Source organism: Elephas maximus, chromosome 11, assembly GCF_024166365.1.
Source record: "Elephas maximus indicus isolate mEleMax1 chromosome 11, mEleMax1 primary haplotype, whole genome shotgun sequence".
Classification (NCBI taxonomy): domain Eukaryota; kingdom Metazoa; phylum Chordata; class Mammalia; order Proboscidea; family Elephantidae; genus Elephas; species Elephas maximus.
The window spans coordinates 94,387,716-94,404,222 of record NC_064829.1 but is presented as its reverse complement, the minus strand read 5'-3'; the positions used below and the strand labels follow the sequence as shown (position 1 = coordinate 94,404,222).

General features: G+C 39.2%; 1 pseudogene; it reads right to left on the bottom strand.

The window, feature by feature from the left end:
• Nucleotides 1–12,702: 12,702 nt before the first annotated feature.
• LOC126086216 (zinc finger protein 879-like) lies at nt 12,703–13,616 on the bottom strand (annotated as a pseudogene).
• Nucleotides 13,617–16,507: the final 2,891 nt, after the last annotated feature.

Below are 16,507 nucleotides of genomic sequence, written 5' to 3'. Positions count from 1 at the left end.
AGGAGCACCCAGTGGATTTCAACTGCCAGCCTTTTGGTTAGTAGCCGTAGCTCTTAACCACTACACCACCAGGGTTTTCTGAAGAGGCCTAGAGGAGCTTGTATCAAGGGGCTGAGAGGAGGCCTGCATGGCTGAGAGGGGGCATGTATAGCTGAGAGAAGAACCTCCTTGCTTGCGTGGCAGAGAGAAGCTGAGAGAGCCGTCCTGAACTGAAGAAGGAAGGATATACTCTTCTTTTTGGGGAGCCTTCCAGACTTTGCCTGCATACTTTCCGATCCTCAACTTGAGTTGTAGCCTGTTGATCCTGATCCCAAGTTTTACCCTGTTGCTTCCTTAATAAACCACTTAACTGTAAGTATGATCTGTGAGTTCTTTGTGGCCATTGTAATGGTTATTGAACTCAGAAGAAAAGAGGAGAATGCTGTGGGAAAGATGGCTGGTGTCAGAATTGGTAAAAAGGTTGGAGAGTGGAGGCATGTCTGAATCAGCTTTGGGCTGATACTAGTCATTATCCCATCTGAAGTTAGACAGGTTCTGATGCTACTACTACTATTTCTTACAGTACTAGCATTTTACAGATTCCATGAATCTCACTGCATCTTTCCTGTGACAAAAGTTACAGGAGGGCCTGCTTATAATTTGATGTACTTCTGCCTGTGGGTGTGGTGGTGGCATGGGAAGGGGTATGTTGATATCAAAAGCTGTATTCTCACAATGTTGCTTGTGTTTTGTGAAGATAGTCTGAGGCAGAAGGACAAAGGAGGAGGAAAGGGAGGGAATGGCTGTTTCTCAGGTGAATGTGGTTTCCCAGGTCAGGGCCCAAGTTCTCTCTTCCTCCTGGAAGTCCTTGAATTTAGAATGTGACTGTCTTTCCTTCTCTACATCCTATGTTTCTGCCTAAGATATTTGTTTTCAGCTGTTTCTTTACCTTATTATGGTCAAGAAAATCTTTATGGAATATTTCTCAACTATACTTTTTATACCCTAGAGGGAAACCCTGGTGGCGTAGTGGTTAAGTGCTATGGCTGCTTAACCAAGAGGTCAGTGGTTCAAATCCACTAGATGCTCCTTGGGAACTCTATGGAGCAGTTCTACTCTGCCCTATAGGGTCACTATGAGTTGGAATCGACTCGATGGCAATGGGTTTGGTTTTTTTTGTGATACCCTAGAGGTTTCTCTCCATTTTCTCTTTTCTCCATTCTGGCTTCTTTTATTCCCTGTAGAACTCTCTCTATGAATTAATATCCTGGAATTACTGAAAAGGTCCCTTTAGGGCAAATCGATCTGGGAAGACCTTGATACACAAGATTCCTATTAAAGAGAGGGTCGGGTGTTGGTATCTTTGAGAAGGGACAGAATGTAGTTCAGAGCCCTTCTGAAGGGGTGATCAGCTCTATGTTGAGCAGGACTCGAGACTTGAATGAATGATATTAATGGACCAGAATGAAATTCTGAAAAAGAAGAGTAATAAGGAAAACTTGCTCTGACAGATTGTAAAATGATAAGACATCTAGAGAAAGCGATTCACACTGTTACTGGAAACAAAATAGAGGAATTCAATGCATTAGAATAATAATTCCATTAATATCAGTGAAATATAATTCCTACCTTTTAAACCAGATGATTCATTTGATTTATTTGGCAAATGATTAAAAAATAAAATGGAATCAACCTAAATGGAATCGGCATAAATATAGAAGGTTCATGAAGTAATCCATACCCCAGTTATCTAACCAAAAGGGAGTTATGTATTGAGCAAATTTTTCATAGAATTCATTATAATACAGAATACTGTTTTAGCACCGTTTGTTGAAAAGACTATTCTATCTCCAATGAATTGCCAGTCCTCTTGGTCAAAGATGAGCTGAATATATTGATGCGTGTTTATTTCTGGGCTCTGTATTCTGTTCCATTGATCTATTTGTGCTTTCCCAGTACTACAGTATCTTGGTCACTATAGATTTATAGTAAAGCTTGGAGCTGGGTAGTGGCATTCCTCCAATTCTTACTTTCTTCACTATTCTGTTAGCTATTCTGGGTCTTTTGGTTTTACATATATACGCTTTTTGTTGTGTGCCACTGAGTCAATTCCAACTCATAGTGACCCTACATGACAGATCAGAACTGCCCCATAGGGTTTTCTAGGCTATAATCTTTACGGGAGCAGCTTGGTAGGTCTTCACAAGTAGACCCTTATTATGACGTTCTTGCAAGTTGTTGTACAAAAAATATTTTTCCATATTTACCATGGATTTTGTCTCATCATTTTCATCAGCTTAAATTGCAGTGATCACATTATATTTCCCTTTCATTGTATTAATATAGATCATTTTAATATACCACTGTATCAATATATAACAAAAATCAAAACCCACTCTTTCTTCCACTTCTGTCCAGACACAAGCTGCATATGCAAGACTTCTTCCTCCGACCCTAACTACCTGGAGCTAGGTTCAATCTCATAAGTTACAGGGCACAGCCCTCTAGTTGGCCAGGTCAGCACAAGACTTCAGATGCCAGCTGGGAATCTACATGACACCCTCACTTCTGATATAAAAACTAAATGCTTGCTACAAATTTTTAGGTTCCTTGTACATTCTCAGTTTGTCATACTGTTGTGGCCTGTGTGTTGCTGTGATGCAGAAGCTATGCCACTGGTATTAAAATACCAGCAGGGTTACCTGTGGTGGACAGGTTTCAGCAGAGCTGCCAAACTAAGACAGACTAGGAAGAAGGACCTGGCAGTATGCTTCTGAAAAAATTAGCCAGTAAAAACCTTATGAATAATAGCAGAACATTGTCTGATAAAGTGCCAGAAATGAGCCCCTCAAATTGGAAGGCACTCCTCAAAGTAGAGTCAACCTTAATGACATGGATAGAGTTAAGCTTTCAGGACCTTCACTTGCTGATGTGGCATGACTCAAAATGAGAAGAAACAGCTGCAAACATCCATCAATAATTAGAACATGGAATGTAAAAAGTTTAAATCTAGGAAAATTGGAAGTCATCAAAAATGAAATGGAACACATAAAGATCGAAATCCTAGGCATTAGTGAGCTGAAATGGACTGGTTTTGGCCATTTTGAATCAGACAATCATATGGTACACTATGTTGGGAATGACAAATTGAAGAGGAATGGTGTCACATTCATCGTCAAAAAGAACATTTCAAGATCTATCCTGAAGTACAATGCTGTCAGTTAATAGGACTATTGTTCAAATGGATGCACCAACCACTAAGGCCAAAGATGAAGAAATCAAATATTTTTACCAACTTCAGCAGTCTGAAATGGATCAAACATGCAATCAAGATGCATTGATAATTACTGGAGATTGGAATGTGAAAGTTGGAAACAAAAAAAAAGAGTGGTATTTGGAAAATATGGCCTTGGTGATAGAAATAATGCTGAAGATCGCATGAAAGAATTTTGCAAGACCAACAACTTCTTCATTGCAAATACCTTTTTTCAGCAACATAAATGGTGACTACACACGTGCACCTCACTGGATGGAATACACAGGAGTTGTTTCGACTACATCTGTGGAAAGAAACAATGAAAAAGTTCTATATTATCAGTCAGAACAAGGCCAGGGGTTGACTGTGGAACAGATCACCAATTTCTCACATGCAATTTCAAGCTGAAGCTGAAGAAAATTAGAACAAGTTCACCAGGGTATATCCCACCTGAATTTAGAGACCATCACAAGATAGATTTGACACATTGAACACTAATGACTGAAGAACAGAAGAGTTGTGGAATGACATCAAGGACACCGTACATGAAGAAAACAAGAGCTCATTAAAATGACAGGAAAGAAAAGGCTAAAATGAATTTCAGAAGAGACTCTGAGCCTTGCTCTTGGATGTCAAGTAGCTAAAGTGAATGGAAGAAATGATGAAGTAAAAGAGCTGAACAGAAGATTTCAAAGGGTGGCTCGAGAAGACAAAGTAAAGTATTATAATGACATGTGCAAACAAACACCTGAAGGTAGAAAACCAAAAAAGGAAGAACACACTCAGCATTTCTCAAACTGAATGAAGAAAAAATTGAAGCCTCAAGTTGAAATATTGAAGGATTCTATGGGTAAAATATTGAATGATGCAGGAAGTATCAAAAGAAGATGGAAGAAATACACAGTCACTGTACCAAAAAAAAAAAAAAAAGTCAGTGTTCAACCATTTCAGGAGGTAATAGATGATCAAGAACTGATGGTACTGAGGAAGTCCAAGATACACTGAAGACACTGGTGAAAAACAAGGCTCCAGGAATTGACGGAATACCAATTGAGGTGTTTCAACAAATGGATGCAGCACTGGAAATGCTCACTCGTCCATGCCAAGAAATTTGGAGGACAGCTCCCTGGCTGCCCACTAGAAGAGATCCATATTTATGCCTATTCCAAAGAAAGTGATCCAAAAGAATGCAGAATAATAAAACAATAACATTAATATCACACACAAGTAAAATTTTGCTGAAGATAATTTAAAAGTTGTTGCAGCAGTACATAGGGAACTGCCAGAAATTGAAGCCAGATTCAGAAGAGGACGTGGAACAAGGGATATCATTGCTGAAGTGAGATGGATCCTGGCTGAAAACAGAGAATACCAGAAAGATGTTTACTTGTGTTTTATTGACTATGCAAAGGCATTTGACTGTGTGGATCATAACGAATCATCGATAGCTTTGCAAAGAATGGGAATTCCAGAACACTTAAGTGTGCTCGAAAACCCTGGTGGCGTAGTGGTTAAGTGTGACGACTGCTAACCAAGAGGTCAGCAGTTCAATATCCGCCAGGCGCTCCTTGGAAACTCTATGGGGCAGTTCTACTCTGTCCTGTAGGGTCACTATGAGTTGGATTCGACTCGACGGCGGTGGGTTTGGTTTTGGTGGTAATTGTGCTCATGAGGAACCTGTACATAGACCAAAGGCCGTCATTTGAACAGAACAAGGAAGGAGATACTGCCTGATTGAAAGTCAAGAAAGGTATGCAGCAGGGTTGTATCCTTTTACCATACTTTTTCAATCTGTATGCTGAGCAAATAATCCAAGAAGCTTTACTATATGAAGAACTCAGCATCTGGATTGGAGGAAAACTCATTAACAACCTGAGATACGCAGATGACACAACCTTGCTTGGTGAAAGTGAAGAAGACTTGAAGCACTTACTGATGAAGATCAAAGGCTACAGCCTTCAGTATGGCTTACACCTCAACATAAAAAAAAAAAAAAATCCTCACAACTGGACCAATAAGCAACATCATGGTAAAGGGAGAAAAGGTCGAAGTTGTCAAGGATTTCATTTTACTTGGATCCACAATCAACACCCATGGAAGCAGCAGTCAAAAGATGCATTGTTTGGGGCAAATCTGCTGCAAAAGAGCTCTTTAAAGTGTTAAAAAGCAGAAGTGTCACTTTAAGGACTAACATGTGCCTAACCTAAGCCATGAGCAGATCCACACCATGGCAATAGAGTGTAAATACATAACCACAGCTGAGAGATGAGAGGACTGACGAATAGCCAAGCCCACCAAGTGACAGCATTGATTTTCCTCTTTGATATTTACTGATGAGTAAGAATGAACCTCGGTTTTCCAGAAGGGTAAGTGGGTCCCCTTTGTGATGTAAACTGGTCTCCTTTTGAACATTGAGGCCCCATCCTGGGACTAACCCGGAACCTCACCCCTTGCATATCTTCGTTTTTGTGTTCGTATCTTTCTCTGTTATTAAAGTTGTTATTGCAGTTATGTCGTTTCCATGAGTTCTCTGTGATGGTTTCAGTAAATTATCAACCCAATAAAGAGCGCCGTGGTGAGAACTGCTGATGTCAGAAATGGTGGAAAAGTTGGAGAAAGGGGACATATTTGATCTCCACCTTATGGAAACTAGTTTTGTGCTGATTCTTGTGGTCAGGGTTGGCCTTTCAGTTGGTGCTCAAGAATGTTTTTACAGCTAAACATATGATTACAGTTTTATTCCTGAAAAAAGGACACAAGAGACACATAGTGCAAGGTCTGAGAGATTTTCCAACATAGAACTTTAATATCCTAAAAAGAGATGTGCTACCCTCCTACGTGCATCAATGTCTTTCATTGACCGGGAAGCCAATGGTGCTTCTGTGTCCAGACCTTTCACTGGGACCTCATTTTGTAGGCATGATTGATAGAATCATGTCCTCCACTGCACACCAGTTTGATGTCACAAGGTGGTCCTTCTATACTAGCCAGCTGGCACCTTTGTCACATGATTACCATAATCTACAAAATATGGACTGGAGGTTTGTAGATGAGAAAGATACCACAGTTACTCAGGAAATTCCAAGAGTTTAGAGTTATCTCTCAGGAGCCAAGGACAAAAACCAAATTGCTTTGGGTAAAGTTAAATTATTTAACCCACGGCCACCTAATTGAACTATTCTCACACTGGTAGAATAAACTCCACTTAGCAATTTTGTCTTTTCTGGAAGACTATACCATACCAGTGCATTAAAATTGCTAATGTTTACCTTATATTGTTCTTTATATGTGTTTGATATAAATATGAATTTAATTATTCTAGATTTTTCTTTAATTTTATTATATAAACTAGACAGAATGGTGGAGGATGTCTTATTCTTTAAAAAATACTTACAGAGATTACAGTTTGGTAGCTACCTGCTGCTGGAAATGTTTATGTAACTTGCCCTTAAAATATCAGATTTTTTGCAATATCTGGTATATATATTTACTACATTATAATTTCAAAGTAAAATTAGAGTATTTTTTTTTCCCTCAGTTAATACATGTCACACTTCTTTTTCTAGAAAATAAGCAGTTTATCCTAAATACACAAATGTGGGCATACAGTTACCATATTCCCTTTGTGATTCAATAAGTCTTCTAAATATAAAGGTTTTTATAAATTTCTAGTGGTTCTTTTATTTTTTGATTAACACAATGTTATGTTCATTTTACTGTTGTTCTTTATATGCAATAACTTGTAGAATGACAGAGTCCTTCTACCTTGCAACCTAGTACCAGGGATAGACAAAGGGGAGATGAGCTGGGCTGAACTGCAGGAAGTTGTGTAGACTCCTGAGCCTATGGCTGGTTCCTGATACCCTGGCCCTGGGTGGCCAGGGATGTTTTGGCCTGGTTCAAGGTAGCTGGGGATGAGGTCTGATCAACCTCTGAGTGGTAAAAGTCAGAGAGAGGAACAACCACGGAAGTGGCTGGTGACAAGGAATGGAGAGGTGGGATGGTGCAGGGCAATGGGTTTCTCTTATATATGACCTTTCTGGTCCTGGGCTTATAATTTTGTCACAAATGGTTGGTTGGGTAACAGTCTGCCCGGTGATTGGTTTATTTTATGCACCTCGCTGGGACTGGTCTATTTGCTATTCAAATAGTGGTGTGAAAAGCCATCCAATAGGATTGTCTGACTTGCGGTCCTCAAGGGGACCTGCTGGGAGGGCCACACCTTGAAATTGACAAGGAGTTTGTTTATGTAAGTGGCCAACCCCATGCAGGTTGAGGAGGACCTCATTATCAACAAGAAGAGTCTGGAACAAGCCAAGTCCTTTGGACCTAGGTTTCCTGTGCTGAGAACCTCATGTACCCGTAACAGAGAGCTGTAGCACTGAAGCAAGTGGTCCAGAAGAGGGCCTAGTGGCAGAGAAACAATGACAAGTCAGCACAGCTGAATGGTAGGGAAATGGTGCCAGGAATCACAAGACAGGATTAATGTATGGTGTATCTTGAGTCAATCTCTTTTGAAACATAAGAGATTAAACAAGCGAGCAAGCAGAGACAGAGAAGATAAATGCCAAGCCACATGGTAATCTCCAGGGAACCAAGCTGACAAGACAAGGACCTTTCCCCAGAGCCGACACAGAGAGAAAACTTTCCCTAGTACCGGTGCCCTGATTGCAGTCTTTTAGCCTCTGAAACTGAGAATATAAATTTCTGTTTGTGAAAGACACCCACTTGGTATTTCTGGTATAACAGCACTAGTTCACTAAGATAGACTGGTACCCAGAAATGAGGGCACTCCTCTGACAAACACCTGAAGTGTTGAAGTGGTTATGGAATTGGGTAATGGGTAGAGACCGGAGAAGTTTTAAGGTACTTAATAATAAAAGCCTAGATTGCCTTGGAGAGACTGTTTGTAGAATAGCATCACTAGATAACTAGGACAACCACCCACCTTTCAGTTAATAACTGAGGGTAAAGGGTTTACACCACCTAGAAACCTTAATACCTATGATACATTCTGAATAAAACAGAAGCAAAATGCAATGCTAGTGGCTAAATGTGAAATCAACACATATACAATGTATTTTTGTTCTTTTGATTAAACCCTCCCCAATAATTACTCTCAGTTCAGTTTCCAAGAACAAGACTTATAAGTTTTCATTCACCGTGACATACAACAGCTATTGCAATTCAAATGAGGTAACCATCAATAGCTTTCCAGTATTTCTACCACATGAACTGTCCCTATTACCAATCTGCTTCTGTGAAAATGTCTGACACTCAATGTCCTGGCCTGCTCTGTTTCATCGTCTCTTGGTAGAATAATCCAGTCCTATTACTCAAAATGACATGCCGTTGAAGGTGGCTCTGAACACACTTATCATGATTTAGTTATTGTTTTACATCAATTCTTCACCCCTCCCCATACTCTCAAATTGTCACCATAATGTATGTTAAAGAGTCCTTGGGTGGCACAGTTAAGCATTCTACTTTTAGCCAAAAGGTTGGTGGTTCGAAACCACCCAGAGGCACCTTGGAAGACAGGCCTGGCTGTCTACTTCCTTAAGGTCACAGCCTTCAAAACCCTATGACCAGTTCTACTCTGCATATATGGGGTCACCATCTATCAAAATTGACTTGATGGCAATTAACAACAATAATGTATGTTAAAAGTCAAGGTCCTTGTTCTTTTAGGGTACATGGATATGAATCATCCCCACTATAAAAAATAGTGTAGAAGAGTCTGACCTCCATCACCATCAGCGTAAGCCCAAGGTGGATTCCTTTGAAGTGGTGGTCAGATATACCTACGTAATTCACTGCACCACCCCCACCTAATGAAGGAGACCTGTCATCTCATTCATCACTTCTAGGAGACCACATGGGAACATGTAAAAGGCTAATAATGAAGGCATAATGGCCAGATTTTAAACCTTAGGTAGAAAGTCATGAATAGTAATGAAGCCTTGTCAAGAAACCTCAAATGAAAATTTTTTATTAAATGAAGATAAATGGATTTTTCCACACGTCACTGATCCATTGACACACACCTCCTGAGTTTGAAGAGATTTTGACCTTCAAGTATATAATGTAGAATGTAACATCTGAGGCTGATTTAAGGACTAGAGACTTAGTTCTCCCCAGTATAAATTCCAATGTGTATCATATCTTTACTCAAATAATGTGCACATACTTTTTTTTGCCACATGTGCAATCCTGCCTGTGCATTATCTTCATAAGTGTACTATGCCAATTTTTTTTTTTTTTTTTTAACATGTTGCTGACTTCAATTTCTATTTCTGATGACATGGAAATTTCACTTACGGTAGATATTGATTTTATATTATTTGAAATTTAACCAAAGTACTTACCAGATCAAAAGTGATATAAAATTTAACTTTTGTAATTTCCTGATAAAACATGAATGGACCAGTGGGACGCCATGTTGAAACCAAAGAGTATGAATGCACGAAAAATTACAAATTCGTAACTAAGAAATGATCCTAGGCCTAAAACCAAAAAGCATGATGTTTTTAAAAAATATTTTATTGCTTTCATAAATCTTAAACTGAAACACAATTTAGGATAATCAGTATTTGAATTCAACAAATACAAGTCTCCAGGAGAAACTGTTTTCATCTTAAAATAGGCCATTTTATTCATTCATCATCATCCAACGCCTGGAACCCTCCAAAGTCAGATCCCTCATCACTATCATCATTGAAGTATCCCAAGATGCCAGCAGATGCTCTGCTGTGACTTCTGAACTGATGCCATCATTGTCTCTGCCTTTGGCATCTTTATCTTTGTTATTGGTATTCAGTTGCTCCTCACTCTGCTGGTATACGATCCCAGCCTTTCCGAAGCCATTGTAGATGGTTTCTGGAGTTATTTTCCCCAAAACAGATGCCACCCACTTGCAGACCCGTAAGTGGTGCCTACTTCAGTCATCGTGATGGTGTGAACTCGTAAGCCCCAGAATGTATCCATCCATCTCACTCTCTTCTGATGAAAGTCTTGAATGGGTGGTTAATGGCTGCAGCTTGCAGGTAAGGCCATCAGGTATGACTGATAGTGGGCACCAGTTAATATAATTGTGAACATTTTTTCTTTGTGGGCAGCCATGGCATCAAAAATTAGTAAAGACTTCTTCAAAAAGAATCCACCCTGCCTAGCCCTATAACATTTATCTGCCCATACTTTCACAAAGTCACCATCCATTCATCCCTTCTTATTACCATGAACAGCCACACTGGTGGGAAGTTTTTCGAGGGGCATGGTAATTCTCTTAAAAATCACTGCTGGCTTTAATTTCACCACACTCACAGTGCAACTAAGGACTACAGTGAAGCAAGCCCCCTTGTGCCCAGTGATTATACGTAATGGCTACAGTTTTTGTACCTGAAGCAGCTACAGTCATGGTGGCCAAAATGTGGAGAGACAGCAGAACCTTGTCCATATTAATTACATTCATTGCAAAGATACCTAGTTTAGAAATTTTCCTTGGTGACAAATTTGCATAAGTCAACCATCTTTTGCTGTCATCTGGAAGCCACTGGCCAACAATGGTTCTCATTCTCACAGAAATGCCATTCCTTGTCATGAACTGAGAAATTCAGGGGAAACGCACACTGAAATCTGAGATTCCTCCTTCATTTGCCAGGACATTTGCTTTCATCTGAGCTGTGACAGTAGAGGCAGCTGGATTTTGTTCTTGAGAAAGAATCCACTCTTTCAAGTCATTCTCCAGCTGAGGCCACTTCACTTTGGGTCCATGATGTGTGCGTTTTCGTGAGTGCATTTTTCTCCAACTCCTTTTTCTTTTCTGCATTTGGGAATGGAGACTTTCCAACCTTGGGTTCTCCCTCTGCTGCCGTTGCTTGTTCCTTCCGCTCTCGTAACAACTCTCAGTTTGAAGCTGATGGTGTAAGATTTCCATCCAATTCCTGGCATGATCTTAAAAAGTTAGGAAATAATATATGGGCCTGTGTTAATTTAGGGCCCTGGTGGTGCATCAGTTAAGAGCTCAGCTGCTAACCAAAAGGTCAGCAGTTTGAATCCACCAGCCACTCCTTGGAAACCCTATGGGGCAGTTCTACTCTGTCCTATAGGGTTGCTATGAGTCATTCTGACTTGATGGCAACAGGTTTGGTTTTGTATATGTAATTTAGCCTACTTAGGAAACTTGGGGCAAGTCGTGTACCTATGGTTAATACAGTTCATTTTAGAATAAGACCTGTACCACAACCTATAAAATAAGGGAGTTTAGAGATCTTACCCATAACTTCGGAAAATTTACTAAAGCTGAGTTGGCGTTGTCCTTTTAAAAAAAACTAAGATTTAGGTGTATAAACTGAATAAATATGCACAATATAATCAGTAACTGATTCTAGCAGAGACTGGAAAATTCAAATGTGAGGTATACAAGACAGAAGGGTCCTTTTATAGGTCTATGCTCCCAAACATGTGATTACAGTGACTTATGATCACCGATCAAAGACATTGCAGACCTAACATAACCTAAAGGAGGCTTGGTGGCACAGTGGCTAAAGCACTCAGCTGCAAATTGAAAGGTTAGCGGTTCAAATCCAACAGCCACTCCATGAGAGAACGATGTGGCAGTCTGCTTCCGTAAAGATTACAGCCTTGGGAACCCTATGGGGCAGTTCTACTATGCCTAAAGGATTGCTGAGTCTGCATCGACTCAGTGACAACAGGTATTGCAACACAACCTAAAACAATCTGACAAGGTTTTTGCATTCAACTATTGAACTAATTCACTATAATTATCAACTTAAATTTATACAAACAAATGCACAATTTCTATTGCTTATTTTCCTATTACCAGGAGACTACTAAACATGATCCATAAGTTCCTGACTGTGGTTACAGGTTTATTATACAACTGTGATCAAAAGTAACATTTTTGGACTATTTTTATATGTATAACCGAGAGATTAAAGAAAATGAATGGAATGATATGATTTATCTGTTAATATGGAAGGATGGGTGATTAGGCCCAAATTCACTTCTGAAAATGTCATGAGGCATGCACAGTATATGCATGAGTGCACTATTCCAGAATTGTTTTACCTGATTTCATTTCTGCTCATTATATGTGTACACCCTTCATTCATGAAAAAATACAGTAACAAATTGTGAGACTGGAAAAATGATTTACCAAATTGTTTATAAAGTTTCTTTCCAGTATGAATTCTCTCTGGTCCTCAAAAGTGTAAATGCTTGATAAAAGCTTACCCAATATAAAACATTTGTTAGTTTCCAGAATGAATATTTACAAGCTGCAAATTTTAAGTAGTGACCTTGCTTTATAGACTGCATTTACAATTTCACTCCAGTATAAATTTTCTGGTGTTGGGGCAGTTCTGCTGTGTCCTATAGGGTCACTATGAGTCAGAATCAATTCAATGGCAATTTTTTTTTTTTTTTTAGTGAGGACTGAACTCCAGTTAAAGGTTTTGCCACTTATTACGTTTGTAAGGTTTCTCTCCCAAATGGATTCTCAGATGAATTGTAAGACTTGAATTCTGACTAAAGTTTATGCCATATATGTTACATTTATATTGCTGTTTACCAGTATGAATGCTCTGTTGTGTAGTGAAGAGTGGGGCAGAGTTATAGGCTTTACAACGCAAATTACATTTGTAAGATTTCTGCACCAAATGAATTTTCTGATGTTCTGTAAGGTTTGCTCTTCGGATAAAAGCCTTCCCACATCTGTTACACTTGTAAGGTTTCTCTCCAGTATGAATTCTCTCATATTGCATAAGATGTGATCTTTGGATAAATGTCTTACCACATTCAATACACTTGTAAGGTCTCTCTCCAGTATGAATCCTCTCATGAGTTATAAGGCCCGAATTTCGACTAAAGACCTTGCCACATACGTTACATTTATATGGTTTCTCACCAGTATGGATTCTCTGATGCCTGGTTAAGCTTGAGCCTTTCGTTAAGGATATTCCACATACGTTACATGTGTAAAGTTTCTTTCCAGCATGAACTTTCCGATGTTCTACTAGTTTTGATCATTGAGTAAAAGCATTACCACATTCAATACATTTGTAAGGTCTCTCTCCAGTATGAATTCTCTGATGAGTTGTAAGGCCTGAATATCGACTAAAGATCTTGCCACATATATTACATTTATGTGGTTTTTTTCACCGGTATAGGTTTTCTAATGTCTACTAAGGTCTGAGCCAAAATTAAAGGCTTTATCACGAACACTACACCTGTAAACTTTCTCTCCAATATGTATTCTTGGATGAGCTTCAAGATGTTCATTTTGACTGAAGACCTTCCCACATACATCACATTTATATAGTTTCTTTCCACTATGGAGTCTTTGATGTTTACTGAAGTTTGAGCCACTGTAAAAGGCACTGAGAATTTTATTGTGGGTTGTTATCACTCCTTTGCCATTCCTTTCATCATCTCCCCACTGACTCTCAAATTCATGTATATTTTCTTTGACTTGCCTGAAGTCAAAATCCTCGGTGCCATGACTTTCATATCTTTCCAACATCACTCTCTGGAATAATTCTCCTTTATTAGTGATCTCTCTTGGTGATAATTCCTTGATCGCAGATGTAGAAAAGACATCTAAAAGATATAAAGAACCATAGGCTTCCTATTAACACCAGTACGAAAATATTTTACATTGAAAAATATCATTTTCTGTTAACAAGAATACTTATGATTTAAGAGTTTTGAAACTTCTACCCAAAGGATTTCCAATGATTAGGCACACAAAATTAAAATGATTCCTCAATAAAGAAAGTATGATTTCATGTAATTCAAATGATTTTCAGGGAATTTAAGTTTCAAATACTCTATGGCCATACCATTTACGCTATGTAAAAATGTAAGCCCTAGGAGAAGGCCACCATCCTAAATCACACAACAGGTGACAAAGGTATGTAGCTGGCTCATATTAAAAAACAAAACAAATATTATATTAAAGCATGTTGAAGCATAAATATTGTTTAAAAATAAATGCTCAAGCACAGACCTATGCAATGTAATGCTAAGTAATCCTGAATGAAGTTTTCTAATGAAGGAGATAAATAAGTGGCAATTCAGAATTGCAAAATAAAAACCGTGAGTAAGGTAAGAAAGAATTTGAGTAAACACCATTGTAAGACTAACAAAACTATTTGTACCCATGTGGAATAGGCATTTGCAACAGTAACAACTGGTGCATGGCAGTTATATGCCATAACAGATACTGAAAAACAATCATCTGTAAATCATAATGAAAGTTAATTCACAACACAATCTAGTAAAACATAAACAATCCAGCAAGTACGTAAGTTAACTACAAAAACACAAAATCATAGTATGTAGAATTATCAAGAATTATCTTTTAAGAGGATTGAAGCACAATTCCAGAAGGAAAATACAGTAAGAGAAAGACAACATATGATGAGAACACCTGCTTTTGAAATATCATGTTCATGTAAACACAATATTTAAAATATGCTGATTCACCCTTTTTGGGTAAATAAATAAACCAAAGTGCAGAATAGCTTGTGCAGAATGGTGCTGGTAGTAGTAGCGGGTGTTGAAACGTTTTCTGGCAGTTCCACCGAAACCAAGGGATGAATTCATTGTAGAGAGAGGCAGTCAGCAACACAAGCAGCCAACAATAACCAGAGAACAAAAACAGGACACCACAAGGATGTGAATCAGTAAGGAACAGACGAATGTTATACTATATTGAGTTTTTTTTTTTTTTTAATAATTTTTGTTGTGCTTTCAGTGAAAGTTTACAAATCAAGTCAGTCTGTCACATATAAGCTTATATACACCTTACTACATACTCCCATTTACTCTCCCCGAATGAGTCAGCCCACTCCCTCCTTCCAGTCTCTCCTTTCATGACCGTCTTGCCTGTTTCTAACCCTCTCTACCCTCCCATCTCCCCTCCAGACAGGAGATGCCAACACAGTCTCCAGTGTCCACCTGATACAAGTAGCTCACTCTTCCTTACTATCTCTCTCCAACCCATTGTCCAGTCCCTTCCATGTCTGATGAGTTGTCTTCGGGAATGGTTCCTGTCCTGGGCCAACAGAAGGTTTGGGGACCATGACCGCTGGGATCCTTCTAGTCTCAGTCAGACCATTAAGTCTGGTCTTTTTATGAGAATTTGGGGTCTGCATCCCACTGTTCTCCTGCTCCCTCAGGGGTTCTCTATTGTGCTCCCTGTCAGGGCAGTCATCAGTTGTGGCCGGGCACCAACTAGTTCTTCTGGTCTCAGGATGATATAAGTTTCTAGTTCGTGTGGCCCTTTCTGACTCTTGGGCTCATAGTTATCGTGTGACCTTGGTGTTCTTCATTCTCCTTTGATCCAGGTGGATTGAGACCAAATGATGCATCTTAGATGGCCACTTGTTAGCATTTAAGACCCCAGACGCCACACTTCAAAGTGGGATGCAGAATGTTTTCATAATAGAATTTATTTTGCCAATTGACTTAGAAGTCCCCTTAATCCATAGTCCCCGAACCCCCGCCCTTGCTCTGCTGACCTTCGAAGCATTCAGTTTATCCCGGAAACTTCCTTGCTTTTGGTCCAGTCCAGTTGAGCTGACCTTCCCTGTATTGAGTATTGTCCTTCCCTTCACCTAAAGTAGTTCTTATCTACTAACTAATCAGTAAATAGCCCTCTCACACCCTCCCTCCCTCCCCCCTCTCGTAACCACAAAACAACGTGTTCTTCTCAGTTTATACTATTTCTCAAGATCTTATAATAGTGGTCTTATACAATATTTGTCCTTTCGCATCTGACTAATTTCACTCAGCATAATGCCTTCCAGGTTCCTCCATGTTATGAAATGTTTCACAGATTCATCACTGTTCTTTATCCATGCATAGTATTCCATTGTGTGAATATACCACAATTTATTTAACCATTCATCTGTTGATGGACACCTTGGTTGCTTCCAGCTTTTTGCTATTGTGAACAGTGCTGCAATAAACATGGGTGTGCATATATCTGTTCGTGTAAAGGCTCGTATTTCTCTAGGGTATATTCCGAGGAGTGGGATTTCTGGGTTGTATGGTAGTTCTATTTCTAACTTTTTAAGAAAACGCCAGATAGATTTCCAAAGTGGTTGTACCATTTGACATTCCCACCAGCAGTGTATAAGAGTTCCAGTCTCTCCGCAGCCTCTCCAATATTTATTATTTTGTGCTTTTTGGATTAATGCCAGCGTTGCTGGAGTGAGATGGAATCTCATCGTAGTTTTAATTTGC